Source organism: Ambystoma mexicanum, chromosome 6q (assembly GCF_040938575.1).
Source record: "Ambystoma mexicanum isolate Mex_15411 chromosome 6q, UKY_AmexF1_1, whole genome shotgun sequence".
Taxonomy (NCBI): domain Eukaryota; kingdom Metazoa; phylum Chordata; class Amphibia; order Caudata; family Ambystomatidae; genus Ambystoma; species Ambystoma mexicanum.
The window spans coordinates 1,206,248,894-1,206,267,655 of record NC_090937.1 but is presented as its reverse complement, the minus strand read 5'-3'; positions in this window follow the sequence as shown (position 1 = coordinate 1,206,267,655).

Genomic DNA, 18,762 nt, shown 5'->3' with positions numbered 1-18,762 from the left:
GTGTCCTGAGGAGGCTGTCCGTATTGTTCTCTGGCAATTTGAATGTGTTCTAAGAACACTCGTGCTGTCCTGAAATGTTTGTACATAAACAAAATGGGGGTGTTCTGAGGACGCTGTCCGTATTGTTCGTTGTCAAGTTGAAAGTGTTCTAAGAACACTCACAGTGTCCTGAAATGTTTGTAGGGGGTGTCCTGAAGACGCTGTTCATATTGTTTGCTGGCAAGTTGAATGTGTTCTAAGAACACTCGCGGTGTCCTGAAATGTTCGCAAATAAAAAAATGGGAGTGTTCTGAGGACACTGTCCTTATTGTTTTCTTGCAAGTTGAATGTGTCCTAAGAACACTTGTGGTGTCCTGAAATGTTCATAAATAAACAAAATGGGGGTGTTCTGAGGACGCTGTCCGTTTTGTTCGTTGTCAAGTTTAAAGTGTTCTAAGAACACTTGCAGTGTCCTGAAATGTTCGTAGCGGGTGTCCTGAAGACGCTGTCCATATTGTTCGCTGGCAAGTTGAATGTGTTCTAATGACACTCGCGGTGTCTTGAAATGTTCACAAATAAAAAAATGGGGGTGTTCTGAGGACGCTGTCTGTATTGTTCTCTTGCAAGTTGAATGTGTTCTAAGAACACTTGTGGTGTCCTGAAATGTTCGTAAATAAACAAAATGGGGGTGTTCTGAGGACGCTGTCCGTTTTGTTCGTTGTCAAATTTAAAGTGTTCTAAGAACACTTGCAGTGTCCTGAAATGTTTGTAGGGGGTGTCCTGAAGATGCTGTCCGTATTGTTCTCTGGCAAGTTGAATGTGTTCTAAGAACACTCGTGGTGACCTGAAATGTTTGTAAATAAACTAAATGGGGGTGTCCTGAGGACGCTGTCCGTGTTGTTTGATGGGAAGTTGAATGTGTTCTAAGAACACTCGCAGTGTTCTGAAATGTTCGTAAATAAACAAAATGGTGGTGTCCTGAGGACTCTGTCCGTATTGTTCTCTGGCAAGTTGAATGTGTTCTAAGAACACTCGTGGTGACCTGAAATGTTTGTAAATAAACTAAATGGGGGTGTCCTGAGGACGCTGTCCGTGTTGTTTGATGGGAAGTTGAATGTGTTCCAAGAACACTCGTGGTGTCCTGAAATGTTCGCAAATAAACAAAATGGGGGTGTCCTGAGGACGCTGTCTGTATTGCTCTCTGGCAATTTTAATGTGTTCTAAGAACACTTGTGGTGGCCTGAAATGTTCGTAAATAAACTAAATGGGGGTGTCCTGAGGACGCTGTCCGTGTTGTTTGATGGGAAGTTGAATGTGTTCTAAGAACACTCGTGGTGTCCTGAAATGTTCGCAAATAAACAAAATGGGGGTGTCCTGAGGACGCTGTCCGTATTGTTCGTTGTCAAGTTGAAAGTGTTCTAAGAACACTCGCAGTGTCCTGAAATGTTCGTAGGGGGTGTCCTGAATACGCTGTCCGTATTGTTCGCTGGCAAGTTGAATGTGTCCTAAGAACACTCACGGTGTCCTGAAATGTTCGCAAATAAAAAAATGGGGGTGTTCTGAGGACGCTGTCCGTATTGTTCTCTTGCAAGTTGAATGTGTTCTAAGAACACTTGCGGTGTCCTGAAATGTTCGTAAATAAACAAAATGGGGGTGTTTTGAGGATGCTGTCCGTATTGTTCGATGGCAAGTTGAATGTGTTCTAAGAACACTCGCGGTGTCCTGAAATGTTTGCAAATAAACAAAAAATTGGGGTGTCATGAGGCCCTGTCCGTATTGTTCGTTGTCAAGTTGAAAGTGTTCTAAGAACACTCGCGGTGTCCTGAAATGTTCGTAGGGGGTGTCCTGAAGAGGCTGTCCGTATTGTTAGCTGCCAAATTGAATGTGTTCTAAGAACACTCGCGATGTCCTGAAATGTTCGCAAATAAAAAAATGAGGGTATTCTGAGGACGTTGTCCGTATTGTTCTCTTACGAGCTAAATCTGTTCTAAAAACACTTGTGGTGTCCTGAAATGTTCGTAATAAACAAAATGTCGGTGTTCTGAGGACACTGTCCCTTTTGTTCGTTGTCAAGTTTAAAGTGTTCTAAGAACACTTGCAGTGTCCTGAAATGTTCGATGGGGTGTCCTGAAGACGCTGTCCGTATTGTTCTCTGGCAAGTTGACTATGTTCTAAGAACACTCGTGGTGTCCTGAAATTTTTGTAAATAAACAAAATGGGGGTGTTCTGAGGACGCTGTCCGTTTTGTTCGTTGTCAAGTTTAAAGTGTTCTAAGATCACTCACGGTGTCCTGAAATGTTCGTAGGAGGTGTCCTGAAGACGCTGTCCATTTTGTTCTCTGACAAGTTGAATGTGTTCTAAGAACACTCGCGGTGTACTGAAATGTTTGCAAATGAACAAAATGGGGGTGTCCTGAGGAGGCTGTCCGTATTGTTCTCTGGCAATTTGAATGTGTTCTAAGAACACTCGTGCTGTCCCGAAATGTTTGTACATAAACAAAATGGGGGTGTTCTGAGGACGCTGTCCGTATTGTTCGTTGTCAAGTTGAAAGTGTTCTAAGAACACTTGCAGTGTCCTGAAATGTTCGTAGGGGGTGTCCTGAAGACGCTGTTCATATTGTTTGCTGGCAAGTTGAATGTGTTCTAAGAACACTCGCGGTGTCCTGAAATGTTCGCAAATAAAAAAATGGGAGTGTTCTGAGGACACTGTCCTTATTGTTTTCTTGCAAGTTGAATGTGTCCTAAGAACACTTGTGGTGTCCTGAAATGTTCATAAATAAACAAAATGGGGGTGTTCTGAGGACGCTGTCCGTTTTGTTCATTGTCAAGTTTAAAGTGTTCTAAGAACACTTGCGGTGTCCTGAAATGTTCGTAGCGGGTGTCCTGAAGACGCTGTCCATATTGTTCGCTGGCAAGTTGAATGTGTTCTAATGACACTCGCGGTGTCTTGAAATGTTCGCAAATAAAAAAATGGGGGTGTTCTGAGGACGTTGTCTGTATTGTTCTCTTGCAAGTTGAATGTGTTCTAAGAACACTTGTGGTGTCCTGAAATGTTCGTAAATAAACAAAATGGGGGTGTTCTGAGGACGCTGTCCGTTTTGTTCGTTGTCAAGTTTAAAGTGTTCTAAGAACACTCGCAGTGTCCTGAAATGTTTCTAGGGGGTGTCCTGAAGACGCTGTCCGTATTGTTCTCTGGCAAGTTGAATGTGTTCTAAGAACACTCGTGGTGACCTGAAATGTTTGTAAATAAACTAAATGGGGGTGTCCTGAGGACGCTGTCCGTGTTGTTTGATGGGAAGTTGAATGTGTTCTAAGAACACTCGCAGTGTTCTGAAATGTTCGTAAATAAACAAAATGGTGGTGTCCTGAGGACTCTGTCCGTATTGTTCTCTGGCAAGTTGAATGTGTTCTAAGAACACTCGTGGTGTCCTGAAATGTTCGCAAATAAACAAAATGGGGGTGTCCTGAGGACGCTGTCCGTATTGCTCTCTGGCAATTTGAATGTGTTCTAAGAACACTTGTGGTGGCCTGAAATGTTCGTAAATAAACAAAATGGGGGTGTCCTGAGGACGCTGTCCGTATTGTTCTATGGCAAGTTGACTATGTTCTAAGAACACTCGTGGTGTCCTGAAATTTTTGTAAATAAACAAAATGGGGGTGTTCTGAGGACGCGGTCCGTTTTGTTTTCTTGCAAGTTGAATGTGTTCTAAGAACACTTGCAGTGTCCTGAAATGTTCGTAGGGGTGTCCTGAAGACGCTGTCCGTATTGTTCTCTGGCAAGTTGACTATGTTCTAAGAACACTCGTGGTGTCCTGAAATTTTTGTAAATAAACAAAATGGGGGTGTTCTGAGGACGCTGTCCGTTTTGTTCGTTGTCAAGTTTAAAGTGTTCTAAGATCACTCACGGTGTCCTGAAATGTTCGTAGGAGGTGTCCTGAAGACGCTGTCCATTTTGTTCTCTGACAAGTTGAATGTGTTCTAAGAACACTCGCGGTGTACTGAAATGTTTGCAAATGAACAAAATGGGGGTGTCCTGAGGAGGCTGTCCGTATTGTTCTCTGGCAATTTGAATGTGTTCTAAGAACACTCGTGCTGTCCCGAAATGTTTGTACATAAACAAAATGGGGGTGTTCTGAGGACGCTGTCCGTATTGTTCGTTGTCAAGTTGAAAGTGTTCTAAGAACACTTGCAGTGTCCTGAAATGTTCGTAGGGGGTGTCCTGAAGACGCTGTTCATATTGTTTGCTGGCAAGTTGAATGTGTTCTAAGAACACTCGCGGTGTCCTGAAATGTTCGCAAATAAAAAAATGGGAGTGTTCTGAGGACACTGTCCTTATTGTTTTCTTGCAAGTTGAATGTGTCCTAAGAACACTTGTGGTGTCCTGAAATGTTCATAAATAAACAAAATGGGGGTGTTCTGAGGACGCTGTCCGTTTTGTTCATTGTCAAGTTTAAAGTGTTCTAAGAACACTTGCGGTGTCCTGAAATGTTCGTAGCGGGTGTCCTGAAGACGCTGTCCATATTGTTCGCTGGCAAGTTGAATGTGTTCTAATGACACTCGCGGTGTCTTGAAATGTTCGCAAATAAAAAAATGGGGGTGTTCTGAGGACGTTGTCTGTATTGTTCTCTTGCAAGTTGAATGTGTTCTAAGAACACTTGTGGTGTCCTGAAATGTTCGTAAATAAACAAAATGGGGGTGTTCTGAGGACGCTGTCCGTTTTGTTCGTTGTCAAGTTTAAAGTGTTCTAAGAACACTCGCAGTGTCCTGAAATGTTTCTAGGGGGTGTCCTGAAGACGCTGTCCGTATTGTTCTCTGGCAAGTTGAATGTGTTCTAAGAACACTCGTGGTGACCTGAAATGTTTGTAAATAAACTAAATGGGGGTGTCCTGAGGACGCTGTCCGTGTTGTTTGATGGGAAGTTGAATGTGTTCTAAGAACACTCGCAGTGTTCTGAAATGTTCGTAAATAAACAAAATGGTGGTGTCCTGAGGACTCTGTCCGTATTGTTCTCTGGCAAGTTGAATGTGTTCTAAGAACACTCGTGGTGTCCTGAAATGTTCGCAAATAAACAAAATGGGGGTGTCCTGAGGACGCTGTCCGTATTGCTCTCTGGCAATTTGAATGTGTTCTAAGAACACTTGTGGTGGCCTGAAATGTTCGTAAATAAACAAAATGGGGGTGTCCTGAGGACGCTGTCCGTATTGTTCTATGGCAAGTTGAATGTGTTCTAAGAACCATCGCTGTGTCCTGAAATGTTCGCAAATAAACAAAATGGGGGTGTCCTGAGGACGCTGTCCGTATTGTTCGTTGTCAAGTTGAAAGTGTTCTAAGAACACTCGCAGTGTCCTGAAATGTTCGTAGGGGGTGTCCTGAATACGCTGTCCGTATTGTTCGCTGGCAAGTTGAATGTGTCCTAAGAACACTCACGGTGTCCTGAAATGTTCGCAAATAAAAAAATGGGGGTGTTCTGAGGACGCTGTCCGTATTGTTCTCTTGCAAGTTGAATGTGTTCTAAGAACACTTGCGGTGTCCTGAAATGTTCGTAAATAAACAAAATGGGGGTGTTTTGAGGACGCTGTCCGTTTTGTTCGTTGTCAAGTTTAAAGTGTTCTAAGAACACTTGCAGTGTCCTGAAATGTTCGTAGGGGTGTCCTGAAGACGCTGTCCGTATTTTTCTCTGGCAAGTTGACTATGTTCTAAGAACACTTGTGGTGTCCTGAAATTTTTGTAAATAAACAAAATGGGGGTGTTCTGAGGACGCTGTCCGTTTTGTTCGTTGTCAAGTTTAAAGTGTTCTAAGATCACTCACGGTGTCCTGAAATGTTCGTAGGAGGTGTCCTGAAGACGCTGTCCATTTTGTTCTCTGACAAGTTGAATGTGTTCTAAGAACACTCGCGGTGTACTGAAATGTTTGCAAATGAACAAAATGGGGGTGTCCTGAGGAGGCTGTCCGTATTGTTCTCTGGCAATTTGAATGTGTTCTAAGAACACTCGTGCTGTCCTGAAATGTTTGTACATAAACAAAATGGGGGTGTTCTGAGGACGCTGTCCGTATTGTTCGTTGTCAAGTTGAAAGTGTTCTAAGAACACTCACAGTGTCCTGAAATGTTTGTAGGGGGTGTCCTGAAGACGCTGTTCATATTGTTTGCTGGCAAGTTGAATGTGTTCTAAGAACACTCGCGGTGTCCTGAAATGTTCGCAAATAAAAAAATGGGAGTGTTCTGAGGACACTGTCCTTATTGTTTTCTTGCAAGTTGAATGTGTCCTAAGAACACTTGTGGTGTCCTGAAATGTTCATAAATAAACAAAATGGGGGTGTTCTGAGGACGCTGTCCGTTTTGTTCGTTGTCAAGTTTAAAGTGTTCTAAGAACACTTGCAGTGTCCTGAAATGTTCGTAGCGGGTGTCCTGAAGACGCTGTCCATATTGTTCGCTGGCAAGTTGAATGTGTTCTAATGACACTCGCGGTGTCTTGAAATGTTCACAAATAAAAAAATGGGGGTGTTCTGAGGACGCTGTCTGTATTGTTCTCTTGCAAGTTGAATGTGTTCTAAGAACACTTGTGGTGTCCTGAAATGTTCGTAAATAAACAAAATGGGGGTGTTCTGAGGACGCTGTCCGTTTTGTTCGTTGTCAAATTTAAAGTGTTCTAAGAACACTTGCAGTGTCCTGAAATGTTTGTAGGGGGTGTCCTGAAGATGCTGTCCGTATTGTTCTCTGGCAAGTTGAATGTGTTCTAAGAACACTCGTGGTGACCTGAAATGTTTGTAAATAAACTAAATGGGGGTGTCCTGAGGACGCTGTCCGTGTTGTTTGATGGGAAGTTGAATGTGTTCTAAGAACACTCGCAGTGTTCTGAAATGTTCGTAAATAAACAAAATGGTGGTGTCCTGAGGACTCTGTCCGTATTGTTCTCTGGCAAGTTGAATGTGTTCTAAGAACACTCGTGGTGACCTGAAATGTTTGTAAATAAACTAAATGGGGGTGTCCTGAGGACGCTGTCCGTGTTGTTTGATGGGAAGTTGAATGTGTTCCAAGAACACTCGTGGTGTCCTGAAATGTTCGCAAATAAACAAAATGGGGGTGTCCTGAGGACGCTGTCTGTATTGCTCTCTGGCAATTTTAATGTGTTCTAAGAACACTTGTGGTGGCCTGAAATGTTCGTAAATAAACTAAATGGGGGTGTCCTGAGGACGCTGTCCGTGTTGTTTGATGGGAAGTTGAATGTGTTCTAAGAACACTCGTGGTGTCCTGAAATGTTCGCAAATAAACAAAATGGGGGTGTCCTGAGGACGCTGTCCGTATTGTTCGTTGTCAAGTTGAAAGTGTTCTAAGAACACTCGCAGTGTCCTGAAATGTTCGTAGGGGGTGTCCTGAATACGCTGTCCGTATTGTTCGCTGGCAAGTTGAATGTGTCCTAAGAACACTCACGGTGTCCTGAAATGTTCGCAAATAAAAAAATGGGGGTGTTCTGAGGACGCTGTCCGTATTGTTCTCTTGCAAGTTGAATGTGTTCTAAGAACACTTGCGGTGTCCTGAAATGTTCGTAAATAAACAAAATGGGGGTGTTTTGAGGATGCTGTCCGTTTTGTTCGTTGTCAAGTTTAAAGTGTTCTAAGAACACTTGCGGTGTCCTGAAATGTTCGTAGGGGGTGTCCTGAAGACGCTGTCCGTATTGTTCTCTGGCAAGTTGAATGTGTTCTAAGAACACTCGCAGTGTCCTGAAATGTTCGCAAATAAAAAAATGGGGGTGTTCTGAGGACGCTGTCCGCATTGTTCTCTTGCAAGGTGAATGTGTTCCAAGAACACTCGTGGTGTCCTGAAATGTTCGCAAATAAACGAAATGGGGGTGTTCTGAGGACGCTGTCCGTATTGTTCGTTGTCAAGTTGAAACTGTTCTAAGAACTGTTGCGGTGTCCTGAAATGTTCGTAGGGGGTGTCCTGAAGACGCTGTCCGTATTGTTCGCTGGCAAGTTGAATGTGTTCTAAGAACACTTGCTGTGTCCTGAAATGTTCGCAAATAAAAAATGGGGGTGTTCTGAGGACGCTGTCCGTATTGTTCGCTGGCAAGTTGAAAGTATTCTAAGAACACTCATAATGTCCGTGGACATTCAAAGTTTCCATAGGCCATAGTTGAAATGTTTGACTCTATGGTTGGGATATACTGCGGTGGTTGTGGCCAAGGCATAGAGTGTTGGGTGCAGAATCTCTATTTTTAGGCACAGAAATAGCATGAATTAACCTTACAGTGTGTTTGAGTAATAATACAAATTTAATGGTGATATTCTACTTCGCGAAGGAAGCGGCTGTCCGCAGGACACCAAATGCACGGACATTGATTTGCGCATGCGCGTTGATGTTCTACGGACACTGTTTGGGTCCTGAAGTAATTAAAAGTGCGTCACACGTCAAACGAACAGTTACCAACAACCGTTTGTTCTTAGAACAGTTTAACTTCCTTGCGAACAATACGGACAGACATAGCGTCCTCAGAACACCTCCATTTTCGTTTATTTACGAACATTTCAGAACACTGCGTGTGTTCTTAGAACAGTTTCAACTTGCTAGCGAACAGTACGGACAGGTATGCCGTTCTTCAGGACACCTCCATTTTCGTTTATTTACGAACGTTTCAAGACACCGCTTGTGTTCTTAAAACAGTTTCAACTTGGCAGCGAACATTATGGACAGGTATAGTGTTCTTCAGGACACCTCCATTTTCGTTTATTTATGAACATTTCAGGACACCACTTGTGTTCTTAGAACAGTTTCAACTTGCTAGCGAACAATACGGACAGGTATAGGATTCTTCAGGACACCCCCATTTTATTTTTTTATGAACATTTCAGGACATGGCGCGTGTTCTAGAACAGTTTCAACTTGCTAGCGAACAGTACGGACAGGTATAGTGTTCTTCAGGACACCTCCATTTTTGTTTATTAACAAACATTTCAGGACACCACTTGTGTTCTTAGAACAGTTTCAACTTGCGAGCGAACACTACGGACAGGTATAGTGTTCTTCAGGATACTTCCATTTTCGTTTCTTTACGAACATTTCAGGACACTGCGTGTGTTCTAGAACAGTTTCAACTTGCTAGCGAACAGTACGGACAGGTATAGTGTTCTTCAGGACACCTCCATTTTCGTTTATTAACAAACATTTCAGGACACCACTTGTGTTCTTAGAACAGTTTCAACTTGCGAGCGAACACTACGGACAGGTATAGTGTTCTTCAGGACACCTCCATTTTCATTTATTTACGAACATTTCAGGACACCGTGTGTGTTCTAGAACAGTTTCAACTTGCTAGCGAACAGTACAGACAGGTATATTGTTCTTCAGGACACCTCCATTTTCATTTATTTACGAACATTTCAGAACAACCGCGCTGTCCGCACTAAATAAAACACAATATAAAAATGTTACTTTATTTAACATAAATTAACAATTCAAGACAGAGAAGGTGAGGCAGAAACAGAAACAAAAACAGGAGAATTAGGGGTTTCAACATGATTGGTATCAGGTGAAGAAGGGATGGAAGTCTCATCAAAATGTTTTGGGTTATGGAGAGGGTTTGAGGATAATTGACTGGGATATTGTGAGGGGGGACAAGTACATGTGGGACAATTGTATGAGGTTTTTGTTTTAAAATTCTCCTCAACAAAAGTTTTCAAATTATTAAAATTGATCAACAATATATCCATTTTTTTCTTTCATGCTGTCAAGAGTGTTATCCGTAACAGTTTCTTCAGAGGTATTTTCTATTTTGGTATACTCTGTACAAATAAAAATATATATGTTAAATGTATATAAAATAATAATAATTCAATGGTTTATATTGTAAAGTGTGTACCATTAGTTTCACTATCTTCTGATATTTCCTCATGTGGAAAATGCTCCTCTAGCCATTCCAGAGTACTAGGCATTTCTGTGAGAAAAAAAAAAATAATATATATTTTTTTAATCTAATACAGAATGTTTATAAATATATGAGTAAAATGAAGTACACTTACTATTTCAGGTAAGATATGTTCTGAGTACTTTGTAGGTCTGGTCTTGCTCTTAGTTGTGGAGTGTCTGTGAGGTAATTTTGTTGGAAGCCAATTTATCTTCTTTTGGTATATTCCATTTTAGAACCTATTATATTTAAATGAATGGATGGTTAGTGTGTTACATATATGGGTTACATTTCTTAGGTATTACTACATATAATATCTATGTGTGCTGCTTTGTGAATTTTTCAAATGTTACTATGTTATGATATAACAATTAAACATACCCTCCCAGAGTTTTTAGGTAGTGGTACTGTTGTCCGAACATGTCCGAGGACATCAAAAAAGTTTGCGGACATCAAATTCAGTAGAAGGGGTTCAGTATGTTCCATATTACATGTACATAAAATCAAAGTTATTATTGTTAAGTTGTGCTACTAAAAACCTAGGAAATTCAGTGAACAAACTTTGTTAAAGGGACGTTATGGTTAAGTTGCGCTACTAAAAACCTATGAAATTCAGTGAGAAAACTTTGTTAAAGGGACGTTATGGTTAAGTTGCACTACTAAAAACCTATGAAATTCAGTGAAAAAACCGAAAATACCTTGAAATTCACCAGTTATGGTAAGCTAAGCAACCAAAACTCACGCCACCACTGTGCACTGCTAAGCCTAACACCCAGGACATCAAAGATGACATCACAAATGTTAATTTTAAAGTTAATTGAAGTCGGTAGGTTTTGAGGTGGATGTATTATGTTTTTGGGTTGTGGTCATTTGGTAGGTGTTTGTTTCTATGGGTGTTTTATGCTGCGGTGGTTGTGGCCAGGGCCTAGTGTCTTGGGTGCATGGCCGAAGTGCGGTAGGCCTTCGGCCATGCACCCAAGACTCTAGGCCCTGGCCACAACCACCACAGCATAACAAAGTTTCTAGGGCAATCCAGACGTTGACCCCATGGTTACTATTATTAGAGAGGCACGTGTCTGGGGTTTCTGTTGGTACTCTTGTTTAGAGTACAATTGCTTAGATTTTTGGTGCTGCAGTGCCCCTGGGCAGGGCAAAGAGTGATACGATTGGGATATTTCTCCTCTGTGAAAGATATTGAGCTAAAGAATCTGGGTAAGGCTCTTGCACCCAAGACTACTGTCTGGCAAATAAACTACCAGGATCCCCCTTGTTTCTTGCATATTTACGCAAATTTGGTTCTTACCCAAAGTTACTAGGGGAATGCAGACATTATTATTACGTATTTAATATGTGTCTGTATTTGTAAGGTGCCAAGACCCCACCGTTCACCTCGCTAGTGACACAAAGTGGGATAGTACACACATATGTGTGCTTATTATAGGACATTCTCGTATGAGCACATTTTGTCAGGGCTCCAGATTTGCTGCTTGTGAAAAATGTTCACGTGACTAGGCCTGTGAAGAGCAGATGGGATGAGGTGACAGGTGATCTGGACTGTGTGTGGGAGTCTCTGGGAGAGTGCCAAGTTCTCCATAGAAACAAAGTAAATCCGTAGAAATGTCATCTGCATAGGTGAATGGTAGGAAAAAAATCATATCTTTTTTTTTAACTTTGTCTATTTTAAATCAAGGCAGAATGATAAGTACAGACATTATATGCAGTGGTTATATCGGCAAGTTGACCCCCAGTCCTTTATCCCCCCTGTGTCCTCTCCCTCCACCCTCTCCCTGGTCCATCCGTCCCTTAGGCTCTGTGAGCGGGCTCCTCCCTCCCGGGCAGTCCGGATTGAGCCTCAGCGACTATGTGTCTTCCTCCGGGCTCTCCTGGTTTTTTAAGATCCAGTGGGCCCTGGTGGGTTTGTAGGTCAGGGCGGGGAAGCGCTGGTCAAATTCCAGCACTGGAGCCCAGATGTTCTGGGAGCGATGTAGAGTTCCCACTTGTGCTGCCGTCACCTTCTCCGCTATCAGAATGTCCCATAGTTTGGTCCACCATTGGGCAAGGGCAGGGTTTTCCAGGTTCGGGCCACCACCGTTTTCCCTGCTAGTAGGCAGTGAGTTAGTAGTTTCCAGCAAGAGTGGTCCACCTGGGGGTTCATGTGGTGAAGTCTGAGGGGCGAGTAGTACCACCGCAGCGTGATCTTATACGCACATTCCCTGTTGGTGATGCAGGTGGACGAGGTATGTGTTCTGGTCCATATGTCAACCCAGGTTTGATCCTCTATCGGGTGACCCAGGTCCGCTTCCCATTGGGCCATGCATCGGGTTCATGTGGTCAGGAAGTCGGTTAGAAAGCGTCTGTACAGGGTGGATACACTGCCGCGGGTTGGAAGGTCTCGTAGGGTGAGTTCTAGGGCAGTGGGAGGGCGCGTTGCTGCTTGCAAGGTTTGGGGGTGTGACCACCAATGGTGTAGTTGGATATATGTGAATCTATCCCGTTCCTGGAGTTGGAACTTCTCCTTGCATTGGGCGAATGTGAGAAGTCTCTCCCTCATATACAGCTGGCCTATGGTCTCCAGCCCACCTTTGATCCAATTACGAAAATTGCGAGGATTCGTACCCGGTGTGAACATTGGGTTATGAAAGACAGGGGAAAGTGGGCTCAGTCCTCTTGGCACTCCCTTTCGTTTTAGCGCCCAGTCCCAAGTGCTAAGGGTGTGTTTAGTTGATAGCAGAAGCTCTCCCCAATGGGTCCTGAGGGGGAGCAGAGAGATCTCTTGGGTCTCCCATCGCTTCAAGTCGCCTTCCAGTTCCTTGAAGAGTCGGGGAAAGTTGGCTTTGTATGTCTCCCTTGGGTCAGCCGGGATGTAGACCCCCAAATAGGGGATGGCGCTCCTTTCCCATGTTATCGGGCACATCTTAGTCAACGGTTCTCTTTCTGCTGAGGCCTATTCCCAAGGCGGATGATTTATCGAAATTTATGGTGAGGCCTGAGACTTCGCCATAGCTGGTGATTTCGCGTATCGCATGTTCAAGGGATGAGTGGGCCTCCGAAATCGTAAGCAAAATGTCATCCGCGTATAGGGCGAGTTTATGGTGTGTGGGGCCACTTTGTATGCGCTTGATTTGGTCATTCCGCCTAATTTTTTGTGCGAAGGGCTCCATGGTGAGTGCAAAGAGCAAGGGCGACAGTGGACAGCCTTGCCGGGTTCCGCATGATAAGGGTATTGGGGCCGAGTTGTGGCCGTTGATCCTCAGGCTTGTTTTAGGGCAATCATAGTTAGCTAGAACCATTGTTTGGAAAGCCGGTCCAAAGCCGAAGGCCCCTAGGGTGTGTCTCATAAACGTCCAGTCTACCTTATCAAACGCTTTAGCTGCGTCGAGAGCCACCAAGACTAATTTTTGGGAGTCCCGGGAGGCGAGGTCCACCAGGTTCAGGGTTCTCCGGATATTATCACCTGCTGTCCGGTGCAGGATAAAACCAGCCTGGTCGGGGTGGATGATCTTCGGCAAGATGCGATTCAAACGGGTTGCCAGAATTTTTGAGTATATGTTCGCATCGATATTTAAGAGTGCGATCGGTCTGTAAGAGGTTATGCTTATGGGTCTTTTCGCGGTTTGGGTAGGAAGATGGTGGTTGATTCCTGCATCGATGGGGTCACCGCCCCCGTTTCCCTGAAGGAGTTGAATAGGGTAATTAGATGGGGGGTCAGTTGTGCTCTGAATAGCTTATAGAACCTGCTGGAGAAGCCATCCGGGCCTGGGGCCCGTGTTTTGAGCGATTTGAAGGCCTCCTCAATTTCCTCCCCCGTGATGGGCTCCTCCAGTTCGTCTCTCGTTGCGTCAGAGAGCCAGGGCACTTCTGCCTGCTGCAGGTATTCCTTCTGTTGTGATAGGTTGCGTGGGGTTGCCTTCATGATTTGGGCCAAGTAATCTATTGCAAGGCGTTGCTTCTCGGGCTCTGAGTATAGTGTGACCCCGTTGGCGTCTCGCAGGCCCATGATCGCGTTGATGCGTCTCTGCTTGGCTAGTTTGGCCACCAGGAACTTGTTCGCCTTGTTGCCCTTCGCATAATATGACTGTTTGGCCTTCGACATTAGTTGGGCGGTTTGTTCCGCGTAGTGGGCTTCCAGTTTTTTCCGTGACGTACGGATGATCGGTTGTGTTTTGGGGGACCAGCCGTTCTCCTTATGGAGTGCCCCGGCCTCTCTTAGTTCATTCTCTAGGGCCGTCCGGGTCTGTCGTCTATCTCTATGGTAGGCCGCACCTTGAGCTATCAGGGAGCCCCTGATTACTGCCTTCATGGCATCCCAGTTGTTCGCTAATGAGGTGTCTGAGGCTGGGTTTTCCTTAAAAAAGTTACTTATTCCTGTTGCAATCTTGTCTCTGGTGGCCATGTCGTTGAGGATCGGGTCGTACAGCATCCATTTACGCGAGATGTTGGGGTTAGGGTTATGAACCTGGAGTTCCAGAAGCACTGGGGCATGGTCGGAGATCGCTCTTGTGCCGATGGTGACCTTTTTGACTGAGGGGAACGTATGCGGGGAGATCAGGAACAAATCGATCCTTGAGAAGGTGCGATGGACAAAAGAGTAAAAGGAGAAATCTTTTTCGTCAGGGTGAAACACCCGCCATGAGTCTATTATCTCCAGAGTCCTGAAGGATCGAAGGAGGCTGAGTGCTTGGGTGAAGTCGCCTGGAGTCGGGGGGTGTGAACGGTCTTTGGTGGGGTCGGGAACCCCGTTGAAGTCCCCACTGACGATTGTTTGGCCCTCCACAAAGCTAGCGAGAGATGTGCCCAAGGCGTCATAGAAGTATGACTGTCCAGTGTTGGGAGCGTATACTGAGATAAGGGTATACAGGTCTCCCATCAGGAGGCATTTAATCGCTGTAAAACGGCCTTCTGGGCATATTTTCGTTTCCAGAATCTGTGGGTTCAAGTCTTTCCTGAAGAGAATTGCCGTACCTCCTTTTTTGCTTGTGCCAGAAGCGAAGAATTGGAGCGGGAATAGCCGGGATTGAAGGCGAGATACATCTGCCGGCAGCAGGTGGGTCTCTTGAAGCATAGCTATCGCTGCCTCTTCGTCGCAAAGTTTTAGTAGAATTGCCCTTCTCTTGTTGGGGGAGTTCAGGCCATTAACATTCAGGGAGAGGATCCGAAGCGACTGAAGGTCCTCTGAAGGCTCATTCTCCGTTCCTTGGGTTAGGGGGGGGTCCTGGGGTGGAGGTTCAACTGCCATGTCTGTTAGGGGAACTCTTGGTATCATTCTGCACTTGAGGTTTTAAAGCGGAGTCCCAACGGGGGACCGCAACTTTAACAGGGAGGTTGACCGACATTGTCAGTACGGTCATACCTTAGGACAACAGGGCCAACTGTCCCATCATGTATCGAGTACTGTGGGTTCCCAAGGAACAAGAGATGGAAAGTATCCTTGGGATGGGTATGAACCATGGGTGTGGCCCGCCGCCTCCGTGTTTAAAGTTGCAATTTAGGTGGCGGGTCCTGCTTCAAGCAGGGGTATCTCTGTGTCCTGGCTTACTTGCTGACGGAGCCTGGGACCATGGAAGTGTCCCCGTTCATCTCTTTCTGTTATTCCGCTGGGTCGACGACCAAGGCGTGCGTTTGGGTTTTGGAGAGGGAGGCGGTCCAGAGTCTTCCGTCCCCTCTAGGATTGGCGTGGAAGGATCTCGGGGTGAGGTCGGGTGCAAGATTTTCTCTGCATCTTCCAAGTGGCTGATTCGGCGTAGGGTGCCATTATATGTGAACTGGAGAGCTGTCGGAAACAGCCATCTGTAACGGATCTGTTGCTCCTGAAGGAACAATGTCAGAGGCCGAAGTGCTCTTCTTTTCTGGAGAGTGAGTGGTGAGAAGTCCTGGTAGATTTGAAGTGGAGTGCTCTGAAAAGTGATCTCTTCTCCTTGGCGACTGATCACTGATATTGCCTCTTTCGTCGTAAAGAAGTGGACCCTGGTAATCACATCTGGAGGGGGGTCCGAATCTGTCCCCCGGCACGGGCGGAGACTGTGGGTCCGGTCCAGTAGGAGCTGTGATTTGTCCAGATCTGGGAGTAAAGCCTCAAAGAATTTTCCCACGTAGTCCGCTAGCTTGTTGTCGGGGATAGAGGACGGGATGCCCCGAATGCGGAGGTTATTGCGACGAGCCCTGTTTTCGAGGTCTTCATGTTTGAATTCCAGGATCTCGCATTTGTGATGCAGGGAATCAATGGATTTTTGCATTTCCCCCAGTGTGGTAGCGTGATCCTGGGAATGGTCCTCGATCTCTCCGAACCTCTGTTCGAGTTCTGTGACCCTCTGATCTGTTTGGTCAACTTTAGCGGTGAGTTCCGAGAGGCAGGCGCGGAACTCAGATTTGATGTCCGCCATGAAGGCTATCAGGTCTCCTTTGGTGGCAAGAGCGCCCCTGTCCTCTTGTGGCTTCTGTGGGGTCAGTTTAGGAGGATCCTGTTTCTTGGGTTTCTCTGGAGCCGTGAACATGGCAGAGATATCTGTGCCCTTGCTCGCCTTCGTCTGCCTCGACATGCTGCTCGTATCAGGCGGTCTTAATTAAGAGAGTAGCAGCGAGGCCCAGGACAGCGGGAGACCGCAGCTGGAGAGCTTCGCCCCCTCGGCCCCCGCTCTGGACTAGGTCTGGGTGAGTGGGCAGGGGCACCCCAGGAAACGTTGGTATGGGGAGAGGGTCTCCGTTGGGTCTGATGCAAGATGGCCACGGGGGTCCTGACTCGTTCTGCGTAGAGGGGGGAGGGGTGGAGGCCTGCTCTCTTGGTCCCTCTGGGTGTATGTAAGCCGTAGCTGCCGGGGCAGCAACCCAGGGTGTTCCGGGCCGCCTTGGTGCGAATCGGATGATTCTGTTTTAAGTACCGCTCTCCCTCACCAGCCCCCCGGCGTCCTAGGGCCCCGCTACCGACGAGTGCGGCGTGTGCTGCTGGGTTCCGAATTGGCGGCCATCTTGGTTTCTTCGGTCGAAGACGGGGAAGAAGTTCAGCCGCTAAATTCTGGTAGAACGCCTCCTCGGTCGACGGCTATGTTTAGCCAGGTTGTGCCATGTCGGTTCCGGTCGCTTTAGATGGTATTGGCGACGCGGAACCCTGCTTAGAACCACCGGAATTCGACGGCGGCGGCGGGCATCCCACGGGCGGCCTCAGAGGAGCGACCACATCGATGGCGCTCCAAGCCACGCCCATCAAAATCATATCTTTTTAAAAAATAGTTCCAATGCACTAGATTGTAAAGGGCTATTTGCTGCCATTGTGAGTGAAGGTCAGCGGCGTTGAATTTTTGCTTCTGAGCTGAGGAAACCTATGCATCGTACACCATATAAAGTTCAATTGTTTTTTGACCTTGAACCAAAGCTAAGATTCGAAAAGGAATGCATGAAGGGAGGGATGTAACACTGTCAAGTATGATAAGGTTCACCATTCCAAAACTAGACAAAGGAACATGTCATTTCACTTTATAAAAATGTGTTGCCCTGAACAGAGTGTCAGCTTTACGTCGAGAGATGAAAATGCAAAATATTATTTAAGTTTTACTTTCGACGATTTTGTAGAGCAACAAGTCAACTTATCATTTGCCGACCATTATTGCTGCCTTACATTGTACTCAGGTGTTGTTTGTGGCATATTGCAACAACACACAAATACAGCATGGGTGTGTAGTGGCCTTTGTCTCACCCACATGGGCAGTTCCGTATCGAGAGGCGTGTTGACCACTAGTGGGTTCCCCCACGTTCCACAAATGCGTAATTGAACGCTAATATTTAATTAAAATGTTGTCTATGTATGCACTAACATCTGAAGCAAATTGTTTCATGGGTGTGTTGATCCTTGGTTTGAACACGGGCCGAATTAATGGGTAAAATGATAAATTGTAATAAAGATCGGCTACTGAGACATATTTCTGTTATGTTTTTTAACTAGTTACATTCTGTATTTTCTGCGATTGTCATCGATTCCAGATACCAACTGACTGGTTCTTTAATCGGCAGCTGCAGATACACGTGAATGGCTGTATCACAATGACGATCTTTTGGAATGATCGTCACGGGTCGATATGCCCTTACGTGGTACCAGCGAAAAGGAGGAACCTGACATCATTATGGTGGCCTAGCACCCAGCTGATGCCCAAGCCTTGCGATTCACAGTGCACCCAATGAACTTCCTATACTCAAAAGGAATATTGTGTGACTCACAGTAAACATTTGTGGATCATAAACCAAAAAATTACCCATTTGCTTGAATATGGCAATCGCCGGATGTTCTTGGAGCGTTTATTGTGAAATAAAAGTACTTTACAAATTGTACAGTTTTGCTATTTCTTTTAAAGGTATAGTTTTATAATCAAAATTGGGGCGAGCTGCATTGTGAGATGATGTTTGTTGATATTCTGGGTTCTGTTTCAACTAACGGTAACACGTAGGTGATGACTGCGCATGTTTGGTTACGCTGCACAGTAACATCCTGGCTATAGGTAGAGAATATCACTAGGTTTGGTGATGTCAGCATCAGGGGCGGGGCATATGAAATAATGCCGCCAGGGGAGTCCTTCCTGGGGATGCAGCAACAGATACGATTATCACAAGATGGCTGTGCCCTGCTGCCTGATTTTGCATGTGTAAAAAAGAGGAAAAGTACGGTAAGGTGCATAGGAAATGTTTTTACAATCGATCAAGGTATGCTTAAAACACATGCCTGAACCCTTGGGACGATAATATTGCTGAGCGTACTATTCTTTTAATAGATCTATTTTTTGCTCCATTCACTGCAGATGATTTTATAAGGTCCCTGTTTCTGTCTTATTTTTAATGTCTAAGTGGTCTGTTAAAAAAATGTGTTAAGTACACATAAAGTAATGGTTATTAATTGGTTTAT